The sequence below is a fragment of the Cygnus olor genome, chromosome 12, assembly GCF_009769625.2.
Source record: "Cygnus olor isolate bCygOlo1 chromosome 12, bCygOlo1.pri.v2, whole genome shotgun sequence".
Taxonomy (NCBI): Eukaryota; Metazoa; Chordata; class Aves; order Anseriformes; family Anatidae; genus Cygnus; species Cygnus olor.
Window position 1 is genome coordinate 8,249,754 of NC_049180.1, and position 13,632 is coordinate 8,263,385.

Genomic DNA, 13,632 nt, shown 5'->3' on the forward strand with positions numbered 1-13,632 from the left:
GGTGTGTAACAAATACAGAGGGAGTAGCTCCCAAGTGTACTTCGCACCAAAAGGAGTCCTAATAGAAGAAGTGTTTTGCTTGGTTCCAGCTATTTTTGCATTATGAAAAGAACTCGGGAGGAACATTTGTTCTTACAGTATAAAAAGACGAATAATATAGCTCTGCTCCTCATGCTGTCCTCTGTGGATGGCCTTCCAGACAAATAACAAAAACAAGGAAAGTCACAGTTATTTCTGATTATTAGAGCATTAATTTAGAGACATCTATAAGTTACAGAAATGCTTTTGAAATTAATCCATTTAAACCATGAATGGTCGGAAAAGATGAACTCTGTATTATGGGACATGCTTGTACCAATAAGAAAAACTTATCTTTTATTTTTTTTAAGTAGAGAAGCATTTTAAGAAATTTGTGGGGGCAGATATTGCAAAGAACATAAAGTAATCTTTGTGGTTCACACTGGACCATTATATTCTGTTATTTGTCCTTTAGAAAAAGTGAAAGCACAGCTGAACTGGAGCTACTTGCATAACAGTCTCAATGACTAAGAATTCAAATTCAAACGGAGATGTAAGCAAACAAAAACTTCACCAAAAACCGTAAGTTGGCAGATAACAGAATATAGGCCAGTAATAGAGATAATGTGTTTTAATAAATAAGAGATGTCAAGCAGCAAACAATGAAGGGAAGATGGAGGAGGCTGGTGGTAAAAGGATTCTTGTAATAACACATTACAAAACTTCAGAACATGTGTAAAACAGAACAACCAATAACAGATCAAAGATAATGTGGTGGTGTTTTTTTTGTTTGCTTTTTTTTTTTTTTTCAAAAAACCCATAGCTTTCAGGATCCTACCTGAGTACTCAAAACTTGTACAAATGTAATCTCAACTAAAACTGTTAGGCTGAAATTTTAGAGTTCTTCCTCCTTTCTTCAAAAGGAAGACTTGCTTCCTTCAGCAACGCTGAAGAATAACTTCCAAAAAACTGTAGCACCGATGACCTGTGAAGAATATCGAATGTGGAGAAAAATACAGAAATGTATCACCATTGATGCATGAAATCTTTCAGATATTTGGTGTGATAAAAAGAAGTTCTTCAGTGTTTATGAAGGACATTAATTATAATCTTTATACAATAGCTAGGGGGAAATAAAGCCACACTTGTTGGCTACAAGTTTGTCAAACAGATGCAGTTCTTTTGTTTAATAGATATGAAAGCAGCTGAAATTGAAAATTGATTCAGAGATCTGCTTTAGTTGAATGAAGACTGAGGTCTGTGTCTTGTGCCTTTTTTTTTCTTTTTTAATGTGATGGTGTGCCCAAGTCTCTTGGTAAACTCAGTTAATTTTGTATGTTTTTTTTCCAGTGTGTGGGCTTTCTGAGAAGGACTGGGTATTATCTGAATGTGTGTGATGTGACCCTCAAAAAATAATTCTGATATTTAAATGCTTTAATATATATATATGTATATTTTGAAATAACTCCTTAATTAGAAGATCCACATTCAGGTTCCACAGCTGCTCTCTCAAGATGTTTGCAAGGAATGAGTTCCTTGTTCTCTAGTTTACATGAATCTATAAATATTTATGAAAATTTATGGCGTATTTTTGGCTTTTTATTTAAAAATTTTATTTTAAAATTGTCAGTTACATCTAATGGTGTTATTCAGCGTCCAGTAAAGTTACTGATAGCCATGCTGTTTATTTTTCCAGGCATAGAATCAGTTTTACCTCTTTTTTGCGGAGTATTTTGTATTTGACATGAATCTGTTCTCTGTTTTAATACAGTTGCTTTTTCGAAGTTGAGTTTTCCATGCTACTGTAGTAGAAATTTATAAAATTTTGAGAAATCATACCTCTGTCCCAACCCTGATACTTCGTTGGTTGTTTTTTTTTTTTTTTTGCGCAAGTATTTTTTCTTCAAGTAATAAAGGTATTACAGACTTTAATCTGAAGGACTTTGTGCATTCTTTACATATGCTAAACTGTTGTTGGCATACTTGCATTGACAAGAACGTTAAGTGTGTTTCACTGTAGTAGGTGGAACTGTATTTTGAGTACTGTTCTGCAATACACATAGGATTTTTGTGTCAAATAGCTGGCAATCAAAATCCTGTTCCTTGGAAGAAATTATGAGAATAGCTAGGTGATTCTTGCCTGCTCTGTGTGTGTTAGAATAGTTTTCTTTTGAATGCCTTGGTATGGCAAAAAGTTCTCTCTCTCTCTCTTCCTCAGCAATGTGGGTTTATGAATCAGATCATCTTTCAAACAAAAAAAAGAGCCCTTTTACTTGAGATAGTCAGCATACAAAGGTCTTGATCCAAACAAGTCTGTCCACTTATCCGAGTATACATTGGATCAACCTTGTACCACCAGTTTTCAACACAAGGTGAATGCCTTTCAAGGCATTGTATCATTTACCTCCAGTGGCTTTAGAAAGAGATTTCCCATTAAACTCCAGGATGCTGCCTGACATGTACAAAGATTTTAGATGAAGAGCTCTAATGGGAGGCTTTTTTTTTTTTTTAAGCTTGCACTCAAATCTTTTACATTTGATTATGGGGAGATTAGGACATTCAAGAGTTTTTGTGGACTTCTGCAGTAAAATAAGCTTATATTCTGTTGGCATATCAAACAATTATACTGAAAATGAAAAAGTCAAATAAAATAGATCAAATAGCTGAACAATGTAAATTCAAAGCCATTTAGCTGAGTAACATCAACTGACTGTAAATGATATCTTTATATATAGCCTTTTTGAATGATCTATCTATATATATAACCTGTATCTTTCAATTATAAATACACAGTGATAGTCCTCACTTCTCCCAGTTTTTCCTGCTAATACCAAAGAAGGGTTTACCTGATCCTATTGGAAGGACAACTGAAGTGTTTAGTTCTTCTATATCATAATTGAAATTCTGTATGATAAATGAACCCTTACATCTAAATATTTATTCACTGATTTCTCAAAATAGCTTTTTTTGTTGTTGTTGTTGCTTCTGTGTAGTATTTTTGATTTAAATGCTACATTTCAGGCTACCCCAATAAGGTGTTTTGTTTTTCTTCCTTCACCGCTGTTTTCTCTCTGTCTTCCATCCACAAATTCTGTTACAAGTCAATCAAAACATTCTCTGTTTTTTGAGGGCTTACATACAGAACTGAAACATCCGTAATTTTCCCACCGGTAGTAAAGCTCACTCTGGAAGGCTAACTGTAGGAAAAAAAAGTTGAAAGTTGAAAAATAGTTCATTAAATGTTATTTCCACAACAATGTATTGTGAACAAGTTATTGTTCTATAAACACATTGCTGTAAATTAGAGAAGAAACAGGCTAAAAATATTTCAGAGCAGCTGCCTGAAATGGTTTCAGTTCTGTGTTGAGGATGACAAAAGGAGGTGTTTGACTTTCTTGAGGCTGTGTAGTTGCATATTTTAACCATGAGAAAAGTTTGAATGATACCACTGCCATCGTGAGGCAAGTCAGAGTATAACAGCTGAATTTCTATTCAAACAAACCGTTCAGATAGTAAATGAGACTGAATATCATTCATTTCACCTTGTTCAGTCTTCGTACTTCACTATGGTTCAAAATTCGGTATTCTCTCTACTACCAAAAGCACAAGTGCTTGCACAGTAACATTAGTTCTTTAAACACATACACGGTTGCATAGCCTTAATGTTCAGGAAAAAAAAAAAAGATTTCATTTTCATGTACAGCATGAATGCAGACAGACTGAGGGGACAGTGCTGAAAAATTGTCAGTACTCATTTTTTTAACTTAAAATATCCCATTTTTAATGTTCACGTTGTTAAGCAATGAAATTCCATACATGTGCAGAGGCAAGTCATTTATTTGGATTTTGATGAGACTCAAAATCATTGAGTAGAAATCCATTGAAAACATGTGGCTGGGGAAATTGCTCAATGTAAATTGCTGACAAAGAATTCTGCAAGTACTTGACTTTTTCTATACTCTTTCCTAAATAATGGTTCAGAGCTATGATAGTTGGTCAATTAGGGAAAATAAGCCTTTTACCTGAGCTGTTACAGGTGCTTTTATTTTTGTGGTAGCGTTGTTTGTTTTTGGAAGGCACTTGAATAAAATGGTCATTGATATGTTATTAGAAGACTAATGGGACAAATTATTTGTAGGTTTGTTTCTACACATGGGGTTGGAAAACTATTCTACGTAACTTTCCTGAGACCACACTAGGTTTAATTCTGTGTATTCAAATATTGCAAGTCATTTGCAGAATCAGCAGCACAGAATGGAGAGAAAGGAATCACAGCGAAGTAATTCATATTCACAATAATTACATTCAAATATTTTACTCTTTCTCATAGAAATAAAATGAAATGTCTTTCCAAGTGGCATCCATAGTTGAGTATTGCAGCCGCATGCTTTCCAGGACGACCATCGTTACAGGCTTCCATGCTTCAACCCATGCTCTTTGTTGTTGTCAGCTTCCTGTATTTTAATTCTGCTAACTTCAATCATTGCCGAATCTCAGTGTCTCCTTAGCCTTGCTCTGCTCTCCTTGGCAGGTGTGCATGTCTTTGCAGTAGGTCCATTTGACCCACAATAGATCATAGTGGTTGGCTCTGCTATACATTGTAGGAGCTTGGCATCCTCACAGAACACTAAGAAGGTTCTGCTTTTATTTCCAGTAATTGCACATCTAGAACTCTTTCCTCCTCTGTTTTTATTTTCAGTATTTTTTTCCTTGTGTTGGATTTTACTGGCTTTACTTTGTTACTTACCTAAGTGGATTTCTGTTTTTGTTTTCATGCTCCCTGTGAGGAAAGTCTTTTTTCACTTAGTTTTTTTTTTTTCTCTCTTACTAGTGTTGTCCCTTGACTTTGCAATTTTGTTCAAGTTTCACTAAAAGCAGCATTTAAACACTGCTTCTAGAAATTGTCTGACTTTACTAATCACTTTTTTTGCTGTTGTATAATGCATGGTACCTTCCAACTTTTATTCACAGAGTGTTTTTGAAATGGTCAATGGGAAGGTTTACTTTAAAATTTTGTCCTTTGCCCCTCAAATTCAACATTTAGTATCAATGTGTTTCATGCTTTAGGATCATTTAGTACTTTTTCTGTATACGTTAGCATGTAATATGGTAATTTTTAAATACATTTATTTTGAAGGTTGCAATAAATGTCAACAAGGTCGCACGTAGAACATATTCAGTCTTATATAGCTACAGAAGTATTTTAATGAAAATTTATGGGTATGATCCAGTATAAAATTCTGCACAGTGATTCCCAGAAGATTTAGGGAAGCTTTTCAACAGTTGAATCGTGAAGTTTTATTTTCAGTTTCAGGAAGGGAAAACTCATTTAAGGCTTTCAGGGTTCAGTGATTTTAAAATTAAGCCACTACATAGAACTACCACAGCATGTTTTATCCACGTGGAAGCCTAGACAAGATGATCTAAGCTGGAATTGCTTGTCTATAGGTTTCATTTCTCACATTACTGGTATGTGAACTATTATGTCAGAGAAAAACTGTAATGTCAATAAGGAAATGCCTTAGTAAAAGTATTTGCGCCCCCCCCCCCCCTTCAAACTGCCCATTGAAATCCTGATTAATTTTTCCTGTGCACCTGTGTATGCCAGTGTTCTGAAGGAACTCCACACAGGCAGATTAGGAGTGCTTTTTAGAAGTTTTAAGGCAGCAGCCCTCCTTGCTAGGTGAGGGCAGATTCTGCTTCTATTTGCTTACCAAGATTTATATTTGAACTTCAGTGAGAAAGAGGAGAAAGTTTGTTGTCTATGCAATCCTTTCAGATTTTGCTGGAGTTTAACAGCCTGCTATTCTGTTCTTCCCTGCTAGCACAACTTCTACTTCAATCGCAATTTGATGCAAACACACTAGATCTCACCAGGCTATTGTCGATACATTCTTTGCAGTCAATTCAGTCCTGAGTATAGGCCTGTGCCTAAATGATCGTAAAAATTGCATATGACAACTGGCAAAGAAGCTGTCAACTACTGCCAAGGTCTTTGACGGGTCTAAACGCTGCAGATAGATACTGAAAACAAAGAGCCTGTAGTTTCATTTGATCTAGGCTGGACTTCCAGGGACTTTCATCTATCTACATTCACTCTAATTCAAAATCCACTTGTAAGTCAGAATGAATCTGGCTAACCTGTGCCAATCATATCTAGAATACCAACATTTGATATGAATGTGCATGAGCAACTTGAATATGCTGTAATATTATTGTTTCTGGTACGTGCTAATAAATGTATCTTGTATTACTTTCTGTGTAAAGAAAGATACATCTGTTAAAGTTTGGAATCTAGTCTCCAATGGTATTTGTTTGGGCAGCAATATGTATGACTGCTGGAACAGAGGAAAAGGCAGTGACAGCTGTCATGTAAAGTGAGTGACAAAAGAGCAGACCTTTAAGGATCAGCCAACACTTACCATAGCTAGTGGGTAGATGATGGCTTCTTGCCAAAATGTAGATTTACTATGGTTTTCTGAGAGCAAAATATCCTGCCATTAACAGAAAGTTCCCTGTCTTGTCTTTAGGATCAGCAATTTCAAACTCTTTAGAAATATATCTTAAATTAAAAGTGACTGAAGGTTATAGAAGAATATATCACAATTTGCTACTGTGCAGGAAAGCAATCATTGAATTGTAGATTTATGATAACGCTGAAAAAAAATACAGTGCACAGTAATTGTCAGTGCTATTTAGTTTGGAGAAAGGACATTGTGTTCTTAGTGTATTATGAATTACAAAAAAATAAAAATTAAAAAATAGGGTAAGCAATGCTTGAAGTTGACTGAGAAAGTCAAGAGAAAGTGGATAAGAGAGTTTGTACAGAGAAGGCAGGGACTGGGAGAGGGTTCCATGCAAAATCCCTGAATGCATACATCGGTCTTGAGAAGAGGAGACTGAGGGGAGACCTCATCACTCCCTACAGATTACTGAAAGGAGGTTGTAGCGAGGTGGGTGTCAGTCTCTTTTCTTAGGTGACAAGTGCTAGGAAACAAGGTACTCCTCTCAAGTTGTGTCAGAGGAGTTTTTGATTAGATATCAGGAAGAATTTCTTCATGGCAAAGTGGTGATAAATTGGAACAGGCTTCCCAGGGAAGTGGTAGAACCTCCATCCCTGGAGGTATTTAAGAGGTGTGTGGATGTGGCGCTTAGGGACATGGTTTAGTGGTGGACTTGATAGGGTTACGTGATAGTTGGACTTGATAATCTTATGTTTCTTTTCTAACCTAAATGTTACTATGGTTCTTTGATCAGAAAAAGTTCACTTCTTTTTGTCCCAGGAAGTACTTACTGCATGGCATTTCTGCATGTCACACCCTGGAATGACACCCAGTATCTTTCCTGAATGTAATATACATTACTCCCTCCTGCGGACATGCCTCCCATTAGACAAATAGCTTCCTTAGTTAAACCATTTCCTAATTATTAACACTGAACAAAATATAAACCACTCTTCTTGAAAAAAAGTTGTCAAGTGTAGTTGGGCATTTGTGGTTTTTTTGTTTTTTTTTATGGCTTCACAAGTAGATGAGAAATATTTTCCTGTAAAGACAAAAGCCCACCTTTACTTTTATAACCATAGACAAAGCCACTATCAGATTAAAGAATGTGAACAGAGAATGAATAGAATGAAACAAAACCAGAAATACAGAATACAGGCTTTACAGTTCAGTAGGCAGCTTGAACTCTGGAAAACCAGCAACCACAAGAGAGATGATATAAAATGGTCCTTATTGGCTGGTGAGATAAAGTAGATCTAGAAACCAGCCTTGAAGAGCCTAGCTGCAGTTTTAGATTCATTATTACTTTGTTTGAAAGAGGAATAGATTTTAAAACTTTCTCTGACGTTTATGCTAAACATGGGAATTGAAGGAGAAACTGATCAAAAGATAGTCTTCATTAGCTGTGGACTGTAATGTTAAGGAAAAGATAATCATTTGGCTTGCTGGGAATATGGGAAACAGGTGCAGTGTTAAACAAAGAAAACTAAAATAAATTGTTTCCTTTCATATTTCCTGAGACATTTCATATTATTGCCCTGGATCAGTGAGACAGAAGAAGATACATTACGCTTCTAACTAGTATTCTGATTTAAAGAGGGCTATAAACACCTTGCTTTACCATACAATTTGCATAAAGGCTGTCTCTGGTCTAATAAAAGGGGTTTATTTATGCATTAAGCCTTTTTGGATGGAAATTAGTGGAAATAATTAAGATGTGGACTGATATATGTGGACTGTATATACTGATACAAAACAGGAATTCTTCTTTCCCACTACACTTTTAAAATTCTCATAAGTCCCCTAATAATAATGTTTGTTTACTTATGCAAGGCATGGTTCTTCCCAGCTGGGACAGACTTTATCATGACTCATACCCTCCCTAACTGCCTTCAGTGTTTTACAGTTGTCTCTGGGACCCCTGGACTGTAATGTTCTGAATAGGCAAAGATCATAGCACTCCTTTAAAGGGTCAGTTGTAGAACTCAGTTTAATTGTCAGATCTGCTTTCATCATAAATTCTGGTTGGAAGGAGAATAGTTGCAGTTTAAATTAGCAGATCTGATGCCGAATGTCATTTTTTTTCACAGTGGGCTTGTCTTCCAGATGATATACTCTGATGCAAAGCTCTTTGAAGTCACTTGAGTTTTCTGTTATGTCAAGAACAAACCTTTGGCCCAAACCTTTAGCTTCAATCTCACTTGTGCTCATTTGTCCAAAGACATGACAAATGTTTATTAATGGGTAAGTAGAATAGATTTTCTGCAGGTTTTTTGTATTAATATTTTTCCTGTGACTTTACATGTCTTTGCATTAATCTAAGTCTTCCTTAGCATTACGTCTATCGTAGTCATCAGGAGTTGCAATATAGTCTAAGCATAGAGAAAAAGCAGTTGAATATTATGGTCATTTTAGTAATCTGTCTATTGCAGTACTTGAATGTGAAGGAATCTCAGTTAAAACCCACCCTCATTCTAACAAATATTATGTGGAAATATTATGAAAGCTCTGATTAATCTAACAATTTAATGTTTGTTTAATCAAGATATTGCAGAGAGACTTTTGTAAAGCTTGATAAATTACACTAAAATTAAATGTGGCAACAGATACAAATGACACCTACCTACATATTCAAATCCTGAGATGTGTATACAGTAAATAGGTAGATTTGTTTACTTTTTGAAGTCACTCAAACTCTGGTTTAATGCAAATGAAATATACAAAGTTCCCAAATGTGAAACTCAATTATATTATAAATATAATTTTTAATCATGAGAAGAAACCATCTAGACTAAAATTTGTTGTGATGAATATTATGATGATACAGGGAACAGAAGTGATGATGCTTGCTAGAAATATTCTCAAAGTATGCACAGAATTATTTTCTGCTGTACTCTGAACTACTTTGAAGAAATGCTGAAATTTGACGTTTTAGTGTCATGTGCCAGAGTACTGATTTTTTTAGTCTTTTAAAATGCATGCTTGCATTTGAACTTTAATATGCTATGTGAAATTTTCAGGGTTTCAGGTACAAATATTCTGCTTTCTTTGTGGACTGTATAATAAAGCTGTATGGTAATTACTGCTCCTTCCCTGCTTCTTCTGGTAACCCTATGCTGTTGCACTTCTGCAAAACAAACTTATGATAAGCAGAAATTTAAGAAGATTTAAGAAAAATAATTTTAAGTAGCTCAGGATTCTGTAAGTCAAACAAATTTTCCAGGTTGCTTTTGTAATATGAAGTGTATATTCATGTCTTTATCCACCAAGATCCTACCTGTTCTTGTATGAGAGTAGGAAGGAGTTTATGATCAGAAATGGAAAGTGGAAAATGAAACTAAAACTCATAAGTGATATTCTTTTTCCTAGAAATTTGGGAAAAATCATTAGGGTACAGTTGGAATACTCCCTTTCTTCTCCAGAAGACTGAGGTACCAGCAGTGTTGGTCAGCTTCCTGCAAAGAGAAGGAGGAGAGAATAACATTAAAGCACCTTCTTTATTTTAAATCCCTGAAGATAAATATTATTAACCTAGTAGTAGTAACACGTGTTCCATCACCTAAAAAACAAATCTCTCTCTCTCTCAGCTGTTATCATATACTTTCTACTGCTAGAGAAGCAGGCTGGGTAGAATTTGGTTTTGTGCACCTGGATTTTCCTAAGTGCTTTACAAGAGATGAGTCAGATGTACAGTCTGTGAGGCCAGCTTTGATGTGTTCAGTAGTAGTTTACACCAGCTCTGAGGCTTTAGAAACTAATATTTTATATTCTTTGTAACTGTGGAAAGATTTTCCAGGGGCTAAACATTTGTGTGACAATCTGCTCCTTTACTACTTTTTTTTTAGTTCATTTAAATTACAATTAAACTGTATTGTATTTAATTAGGACACTTATTAGGAACTCCATGATACACTGGAAACAAGATGGTTTTTTGTTTGTTTGTTTGTTGGGTATAAATGGCAAGGTTATTATTAGTAAGACTGGCAACAGACCCATTGTATGCCAAAACTGAGACAACTGGAGGAGTTTGTGGTGCCTCTGAAAACATGTAGGAGGAAACAGTGAAGGGACCAACAGCAGGAATGACAGAATAACAGTGTCAGGAGAGTGGGAGATGCTCCATGATGAAGCAGGTATGCCTCAGAAGGGCCTACAGCCTGTGGATGTGCCCATACCACAGCAGGTGCACACCCAAAGGGACTGTAGCCCATGGAGGTTCCAAACCAGAGCACAGAAGCAGCAGAAAGGAACTGCTGTTTCCTGACCCCAACCTACTGTGCCACATGTTGCCTCACTGAAGGGATTGAGTGTAAGCTGGACAATAATAAGGTGGAAGAAGTGTCTGGAGTGAAGCTGAGGCTGGGAAAGGGGGAGGTTATGTTTTTTAAAGGTTTGTGGGTTTTGTTTCCCAAATCAGTACTAAAATCAGTAACTATTCATGCGTATTGGCAATAAATTAAGGCAAATTCCCCAACCTGAATGTGTTTTGCCCACAACAGTACTTGGCAAGTGATTTCCCTCTCTTTATTTCAACCTGCAAGTTCTCTCACTCTTCATCGTAGTTTCTCCTCTGTCCCATTGCTGGGGTGGAGGAGAATGAATGAGTAGCTAAAATATTTTGAAGACTGAAGTTCCCTCTCCACTCCTTCTTTACTGGCACCAAATCTGTTTTAGCCTTTTTGATATTTTGACTCTTAACAATCTAAATTAAATTGTTATTCTCATTGCAAATCCAAAAATGTATGGAACAAGGCATTATTTTGTTGTTACAAGATTTCTTTTCCTTTTTTTTTTTTTTTCTTCTCATTTATATGTTGCTGATGGTAATGATTAACAGTACAGGAGCATATAAATACATGATGGGGTGGGCAGGAAGTAAAGAAAATGGAGCCATACTCTTCTCAGTGGTATGTAGCAAAAATAGAAGAGGCAATTTCAACAAAATGAGATACAGGAAATTCCACTTAAACATAAGAAGAAAAAAATCACTGTGAGAACAGTCAACTACTGGAACAGGTTGTCCAGAAGGGTTGTGGGTTCTCCATCCATCCTGTTTGATATTCAAAACCTGACGTGGATGCAGCTGTGAGCAACCTGCTATTGCTAACCTTGATTTGGGGAGGAGGGTTGGATTAGGCGGTTTCTGGAGGTCCCTTCCAGCTTCATCCATTTTGTGATTCTGTTTTGACACTTCCAATAGGTACTTGCCTTCCCATGAACAGAAGCACAGATATAAAAGAAATATATGTAATACCTACGATTAATGCAGGGCAATGCCACTAATGTCCATAAAAAGCCATCTGAAACTGCCTGAAATGATGGCCTTTGAAAATAAATTGCACTCAAATCACCCAGCTGCAGACAATTTTAGTAAAAACATTGCTGAGCTGATATGTGGGTTGACGATGTTTCCATTGGCTATGGTTTGCAAACCTCCTATTAATTTCTCAGCAGAAGCTGCATAGTCATTCATCTTTAGAACAGCTATTCCAAAGATTTATGGAAGCATAATATGAAAATAAGACTAATGTATTATCTGAAAAGGGCATTAATGTTCGTGCTACCCACAGCATAAATCCGGGGTCAAATGGTCATTCACATCAGAATGGGTACGGCTCCCTATAGTACTCCCTTAAATTCACGCTCACTGGAATGCATTTTATTTTACCTGTATTAAGAAATGAGCCGAAGTACATATGTTTCAGTGGTCTGAACCTAAGAATATTATGAAAATAACACCACATGGAAAGACTAGAACGGAAGGAGGCAAATATACTAAAGAGAACAACAACTTATTTGGAGTTAAATGCTTGTCCTGTATGCAGCAGAGTTTTGTTGAGAGCAAAGAGGTGCTTTTTGTTCTGAGGCAGTATAGCAACAAGACTTCTTATATGGTGGCTACCAAGAGTGCTTTGCACTCCTTAAGAACAACTAAAATAGAGAACACAGGTGACAGGAGTACCATAGTTCTACTGGGATTAAACACTCCAAATCCCAATTGGGTGAATCATGAGAATAAACTGTGCTTCAGGAACTTCTTGGTCTGCTGTATATTAAAGTGAAACAGTTGTAATTATGCTGATTCGGGCCTTCAGAGGATGACAAGAATGAAAAAAAACTTTCATTATGTCTTTTACAGAGATGATAAAACTGCATTCCAATTTTATGTCTGTTTTCCTTTAAAGACTACGAGGTGTGTGTTGTTTTTTATTTTATTTTTATTATTATTATTATTTCACGTGTGCTCCAAGGAAGGACTGTTGCCAGAATTACAGAAATCCAGACACCTGTAAGGTGAAACGCAATCATTAGAACAGAGAGCAGTAAAGCTACAAAATGATTGTGGATAGGAATGTTAAAAGTATCAATAAAAAAATTGTAGGTGTGAAATGATGCTTAGCAGTAGATATCCCAAATGGACTGAGAGCCAAGAGATCACACAAGGCAGGACAATTTCTGAACATGTTTTAGTTTTCATATTTTGAACAGTTAGAAAAATGTCTTTATAAAGAATGTTTTAGAGCTGAGAGATCCAGGAAAAGAAATGTCATGTTAACAGACTCCTTGTGGTGGGATTTTACAAATGTGCCAGGTCAGTACCTTTACAAGAAAAATGTTTTGCTTACTTTAATGACTTACTTTACTGACTTTAATGACTTACTTTTTTTGCTTACTTTAATGACAAATAGCAGTCCATCCGATATCTAGTTTTTTGTTTTTTGTTTTTTTTTTTTTTTTAAAAAGCCTCTCTTGGCAACAATGTGACAAGCAACTCTTCATGGCCCTTTTAATTAAACAGAGGTATTAGTTTGCTCCTTGGAAAATCTGTAGCTTAGTGAATAAACATTTCTTATTTCTATTTCCAGGAATTTCCTCAGAGATCTCATCTAAGTATTCTGGAAGTTTCCGATTGGCTTTATTCATTAGACATGAAAAACCCACATCCAGAGCTGTCTTAGCTCTGAATGGAGTAAAAAGTCCTCAGCAGCATGCCTCTCCCTGAGGGAAAACTTTTTTAACAACAAAGACTGATACATGTGTGTTCCATAAGTATCATATATTATTTAGCATATTTCAAAATAATATTTCCTATAATATCACACAGTGAACA

General features: G+C 35.9%; 1 long non-coding RNA gene across 2 annotated transcripts in view; it reads left to right on the plus strand.

The window, feature by feature from the left end:
• LOC121076705 overlaps positions 1–13,632 on the plus strand; it is a 216,939-nt gene that overhangs the window by 45,207 nt on the left and 158,100 nt on the right. The gene's annotated exons all lie outside the window — the stretch shown is intronic.